Here is a 6465-nt window from a genome sequence, read left to right on the forward strand (position 1 = left end):
CCGTGAGGAGCCTCGCTGCAGCATTCTGTACCCACTGGAGTTTCTGGGACAGCTTCAAGGGCAGCCCCGCATAGAGCGAATTACAGTAGTCAAGCCTGGAGATGACCGTCGCATGGATCACTGTGGCCAGGTCGGGGCGGGAAAGGTAAGGGACCAACTGCTTGATGCAGCGAAGGTGGAAAAATGTCGCCTTGGCTGTTGCTGTAACTTGCGCCTCCATGGAAAGGAAGGCGTCAAGGATTACACCCAAACTCTTAACGGAAGGCAATGGCACTAATTGGGCCCCCGCAAGAGAAGGGAGTTGGTCCCTCATCCCCATGCCATCCCGACCTAGCCATAGGACCTCTGTCTTTGAAGGATTTAGTTTCAATCGGCTCCCACGAAATCATCCAGCCACAGCTTCCAAGCATCTGGTCAGTGTGTTCGGGGCCGAGTCAGTGTGGCCATCCATCAGCAGATAGAGCTGAGTGTCATCAGCATATTGGTGACAGCCCAGCCCAAAGCTCCGGATAATCTGGGCAAGGGGGCGCATAAAGATGTTAAAAAGCATCGGGGAGAGAATTGTGCCCTGCGGCACTCCACACACCAAGGAGTGGTGCGACGACATTTCCCTCCCTAGTGCCACCCTCTGTCCCCGACCAGAGATAAAAGAGCACAACCAGTTACGGGCTATGCCCTGTATCCCCACGTCTGCAAGGCGGTGGTCCAGAAGATCATGATCGACCATGTCAAAGGCTGCTGACAAATCTAAAAGGATCAGCAGTCCTGACCCGCCTCGATCCAGTTGTCTACGGAGATCATCTGTTAGGGCAACCAGAACCGTCTCCGTCCCAAAACCAGGACGGAAACCAGACTGAAATGGATCTAATGCCGATGTTTCCTCCAGAAACCTACCAAGCTGTTCAGCAACCGCTCTCTCAATTACCTTACCCAGGTATGGAAGATTTGAAACTGGGCAGTAATTGGATAGGTCTAAGGGATCTAATGAAGTTTTTTTTAAGAGTGGACACACCACTGCTTCCTTCAATTCCCCTGGGAATGTCCCCGTGTCAAGGGACAAATTGATAATTTCAACCAGGGGGGTCCGCACAACATCTGGACACTCCCTAATCAGCCAGTGCATGGATCAAGGATCAAGGGCATGGATCAAGGAGGCAGGTGGTGGGCCTACCAACTTGGAGGAATGAGATCCCTTCACAAAGAGAAAGTGAGAGAAATCAAAACTGAGATTATTTCTTCCCTAGCTGGGACTTCATTTCCTATGGGTCTCCTGAATTACTAAGGTTGTGTTTCCAGTAGATAGCTGGATGACAGCAATGAATATTATATGGTGGTGGTTCTTCCAAGTCATTGTTCCATTCCAACATCTTTTTTCTTTTTTTTCAGATCATAGAATCTCTTAGTTATGTTCAGTGTAAGACAATGTTGTATCTAGAATAGGATTGAAGGTTGATATAGAGTTAAGATAAATGAAAGAGGGTAAGGATTTGCTGATTTGATTATGTAAATGGGAATACAAGAAGGGGAGTGTGAGGAGGTCAAAGAAACAAGCAAATGAGTTTAAAGTTATGAAAAACGGAATTGTTTTAATTTTTTCTTATTTTCCTTTTGCCCTTTGTATGTGGTATTTTTATTTTTATTTCTTCTTTTTTCATGTATTTTTGTACTTATGTTTTTGTAAAACTTCAATAAATATTTCTTTTTTAAAAAAAGAATAGGATTGAAGGAGAAGAGAGGTGGGAGGTGAGAGTGGTGGAAACGGGGTGGTAAACTTGTATATTATTTTTACTTTTTTTCAAAATTGGCATATGATTTCCAGCAGTTTGTGCCAAAGTGATTCAGTAAATGGACCGAGCTATCAAATAATCCTTTAGCACTTAATACATTTTTGTGATACCAGAATGATAATGTTTGGTTTAGGGTCTTTATTTCCCCTTATTTTAAAGCATTTATGTAAATATTGAAAATTAGTATTTTATCTTTTTTATTTAGAGCCCCATCACAATCCGAGGTTCTAAACTGAAGCTTATTTAATTTGTGCATAAGTACAGACCTGTATGTTGGTGAAACAGGATAGTTGACAATTAGATATATAATAATTACTTATTGCATTAATAGCCCAGCTTTCCTCTCTGAGGATCTCAAGGTAGCATACACTGTTTTTTCTCTCTCTCTCCCCCCCCCCCATCTTATTCAATCCCCACAACAACCCTATGAAGTAGGTCAATCTGGGAGGCAGTCACTAGCCCAAGGTCACTACTGCACCAGCACTGGCTATATATAAGAGGAGGAGAGGAGATAGTAACAAAAGAGCAACTATAGAAACCAAACAGTTGGAGAACACGTGTTCCTCTCTTTCTCCTTTTCCCAGCTCTTATATTTTTTTCCTAAAGGATGCCTATTGGCATGGCTTTCTGTTTTAAACCAGGTCTGGAGTTTGGGGATCATATCATGTCTACTGAGGTGCAATTGGTGATGTAATGGTTTGACCTTCCCCAGAACCTTGGAAGCTAATGGAGGGTGTGGAGATGGGGAGAAAGAGACAAGATTCTTGTCTGTTGAAAAAGAACAGTCTGTTTCTGTGCTTATGAAGGGCACAGTGTACAACTGTTAAACACTTAAGTGCCATCCATTAAATTTGTAATAATCTCTAGTGGCCAGAGATCCAAGAAATGAATTTTCTGCAATACTCTCTGTTCTTAACACATTGTGATAGGTTAGTGGAAAGCTCTCCAAAGAGCAGACCACAAAGATTAAAATAGATAGGGATGTTTCCAAAATGATCCCAGTTTCTCCTGATGTTGTGGAGTTTTGTATTACCTAGACTTGTTTCCAAAGTGGAAATGATGCATTAAGCAAACCTCCATTTCATTTTTTTTTTTAAAAAAAACTACAAATTTGGTACAGCTGCATTGGGGAACTGGTGGTTCTCCTGATGTTGCTGGACTATAAGTCCCACAGTTCCTGACCAGTGACAATGCTGGTTTAGGCTGATGGTACCTGTAGTCAAATAATGTTGATGTGAGACCAATTTTCTGCATCTTTCAGTTCATTTGTGCTGGTTTATTTCACACACTGCTCCACTACTGTATCAATCTTCTTGCATCAACTGATGAAACATGTCCCCTACCAAATCAAGCAACATGATGGTATGTGCATCAATAACATTTGCACACATTTTTTTATTCAGTATGTGAATCAGTAAAACAGGAATGGGGAACTTGTGGCTGTCCAGCTGCTGGACTCCAGCTCCCATCATCCCCAACCAGTATGATTAATGGTCAGAGATGAAGACCAACATCTAGCAACATCTTGAAGGTGACAGGCTATCCACTCCTGTACTAAAACACTGTACAAAATGAATTTTGATGAATGATTACCTGTGTGTGTGTTTTTTATTCAGCAAACTAGTAATGTAGGTGTATGTAAATGAGGAGGGAATGATGCAGTGGAATGGCAAACTGTGCATGTGCCAAGTCTGGAATTAATCTTAGAAATTCTCCTATCTGAACTGGAATTTAAGAGGAGAGGAACCCCAGAAGAATAATCAAGGAAAGGAATGGGAGAAACCCACTGGTCCATTGAATTACAAATAAAGCCCCCTGCACCCCCAAGTTTACTGCTCCCTGTACCGACTATATATAGACACAGATCGCTATGGGTTTGGTTGGATTACCCAGAGGGATCTGGCAAGAAGGAGAGTCAGAATTTGTGTTTCCTACAAAGGTCTGAGACCTACCTGACCTTGCTTCTGGAAATGTGCAGGTTTTGGGCATTTCTTTTGGGCTTGGGCTTGGGCCGCTCCACAAGCCCCAGCCGCTGCCAGCCCAAGGAAGGAAAGAGGTGCATGGGCGTGGGTGCTCTGTATGCTTTGACCACTGCTAGCCTGAATCAAGGAAAGAGGCACATGGATACAACTGTGGTGGGTCTGCATGCCCATGCCTACATGCCTCTTTCCCTGGCTCAGGCTGTCCTCTTTTTTGCTCTTCAAGATATGGCAACCCTACATTCATGAGTACCATTAGGCAGTTATGTCAAGCCATGTGTTCACTCCCCAGAATCTCTCTAAGTGATGCTAGGTCAGGGCATTACACTGTTAAATCCATCCAGCTATCCATGGCAAAGCCACAATATGGGCAGGGAACAGTCTTGGCATCTGCCAAAGGATGCCAGGCATTGATGCCATTCACAGCATGGAGAGCAACAACACTTGGAGAATTTTAGATCACTAGTAGTTATGAACTAGGTCACCAATGTGGCATCTGCACATGTGCCAATGTGCCAACCAATATCTCCTTTGGCACCTGAGAAAGGTCTCAGACAAAAACCCACCTGGGCTGAGAAGCAGTTCATTCTTCTGGCTCAATTCTTGCTTCCATTGTCTCAGCCACTCCTAAATTAAACACACATCTTAAAAAAGAGACAATGCATGTACTTTTGTAAACCAAGAAAATCTTTAATAATATTTTGTTTATTTATTTATTTATTTGGTTATTTTAAAAGGGCAAGGAAAAAACCCACCAGATGTTCCTTCTAATAAAGCATTGGAAAATGAATCAGAAAATAAAGAACCAGTCATTGTAATATAAAGAAAAAGTGTGCACATTTCTCCATGTGTCAGGTTTGGACACTTACTTCTCTACTTATTCAAAACAGGGGAGGTGCAAAGTGAGTCTCTCTCTGACAAAGTGTAGCAGTTGGCAGGGCCGTCTTAACCATATCCGATATCGTGGTGCAAAGCTCCCTCCGGCACACACACACACACATACACACACACACATTTCCCAGAGTGTTCTAGGGAGGACGGTGCTGCCGGTGGGGCTGGAGGAGCCAGGCAGTGGCTGGAGGGTGGCTCCTCCAGCAGGGAAGAGGCAGAGGCTGGACGCAGCTCCTCCCAGCTCAGCTGGCCACTTTGTGCCGTGGTGGCAATGGCAGACAGAGGCTCTTGGTGCAGCGCTGCTTTGGCGTGGCATGGCGAAGGTGGGCAAGGGCGGTGAGCTGATGCCGGGAGGTGCTGCGTCCAGCCTCTGCCTATTCCCTGGCACCCTCCAGAACTTGGCGCCCTGGCACCCCGTGCCACTATCGTCTGTGGGTAAGACTCCCCTGACAGTTGGAAATGTAGATAAGAATAGCTGGTGAGGGTGAAGAACATTGTTTACACTCTTTTTTCAAACCCCCTTTTAGATGTGGCAGTCATTCCGTGTTATATTATGTACCCGAGAGCAGCCACTTTGTGACTGGCACCCACAGCACTTCCACAACATTCCAAATGTTCCCAATGGCCTCAAAAAATTGGCAACTCCTGCTCCCTCCCCCTGATATAGCTCCACCGACAAGTATCATGGCATGTGTCTTCTGCTTTTCCAAGGAAGCAACAAAGGAGGCCCACCCACCTGAGAAATGTATGATCCTGAAAAGAGCCTGCATACGCTTTGTGTTTTATGACTTCATTGTAGTGCTGTTGTAATGCCAGATGACGCTGATTCACAGTGAACCAGTAAATGAATAAGTAAAGTATTTTGTAAATGTAATGAAGTCCTAAGAAATAAGAGATCTTACTGAAGTGAGTTGAATGTTAAATCTGTGTCGGGAAGCTGTCTTCTTCTGCCAGAATCTTGGGGGATAACAGTTATTAGACTGGCAAACTGACAAAGTGGAGAGGAGTCAAAATCTATTACTCAGGTTCTGATTGCTTCTAGGTGGGCAACTAGAGGATGTGGGGGGCTGGCAAGTACCCCTATAAATTCTATGTCACTATAAACACTGCAGCTCTGCTGATGTAACAGATGGAGGTCTTCCAATGGGGCACTTTAGTTGGTGTCCCCCATGCCCCCTGAGGTGCAGATGGCGTGTACCAGAACCCAAGGCTTTTGCATGGCTGGCCCTGTGGCAGTGGCGTAGCGTGGGGGTGCAGGGGGGGCCGGCCGCACCGGGCGCAACATCTGAGGGTTAGGGGGCGCAAATCCACGGGTTAGGGGGCGCAAATTACTTGCCTTGCCCTGGGTGCTGACAACCCACGCTACGCCACTGCCCTGTGGAACTCCTAGCCAACAGAGGTTCAGCCGGAGCCTATCCCTGCTTCTTCTCAGTCATCTTCTTAAAATGATATTTTTCAGACAGGCCTTTCAAACCTGGGATTATTTGATAACCATTTCGTATTGGTGTGTTTGGTGTACTTCTTGTAACAGTGTGTTTTTAGACTGTATACTGCCTTGTGATATTTCATGTGAAAGTATAGTTTGCAAATATATAAATAAATATAATGGAATTCTGGAGGGTTGGAGGCATCCCAGAACAGATTTTGGCAGAGACACTGGGGGTGGGGAGGAAATGTGTCAGTGAAACTATGTGCATGGGGCACTGGATATATAGCCCATTGTTTTGTGCACCCATGCGCAAGCTGACAGTGTATGGGGAAATTAATAGAGGTAATGGGGTTTAGAGAGAATTTGAGTAAAGGAATTA

The 6465-nt window shown here is 44.7% G+C and overlaps 1 long non-coding RNA gene across 2 annotated transcripts; it reads right to left on the reverse strand.

Moving 5' to 3' along the window:
* Window positions 1-1367: 1367 nt before the first annotated feature.
* Window positions 1368-5863, reverse strand: LOC310836119. Of its 2 annotated transcripts, none has more exons than XR_014559866.1 (3): window positions 5394-5863; window positions 4333-4410; window positions 1368-1431 (listed from the first exon to the last, which is right to left on the reverse strand). It is a non-coding gene; the product is annotated as an uncharacterized lncRNA (long non-coding RNA). The 2 variants fall into 2 exon arrangements; XR_014559867.1 differs by lacking the exon at window positions 1368-1431 and adding an exon at window positions 3079-3126.
* Window positions 5864-6465: the final 602 nt, after the last annotated feature.

This window comes from Podarcis gaigeae (genome assembly GCF_964106915.1).
Source record: "Podarcis gaigeae genome assembly, chromosome: Z".
In the NCBI taxonomy this organism is placed as follows: domain Eukaryota; kingdom Metazoa; phylum Chordata; class Lepidosauria; order Squamata; family Lacertidae; genus Podarcis; species Podarcis gaigeae.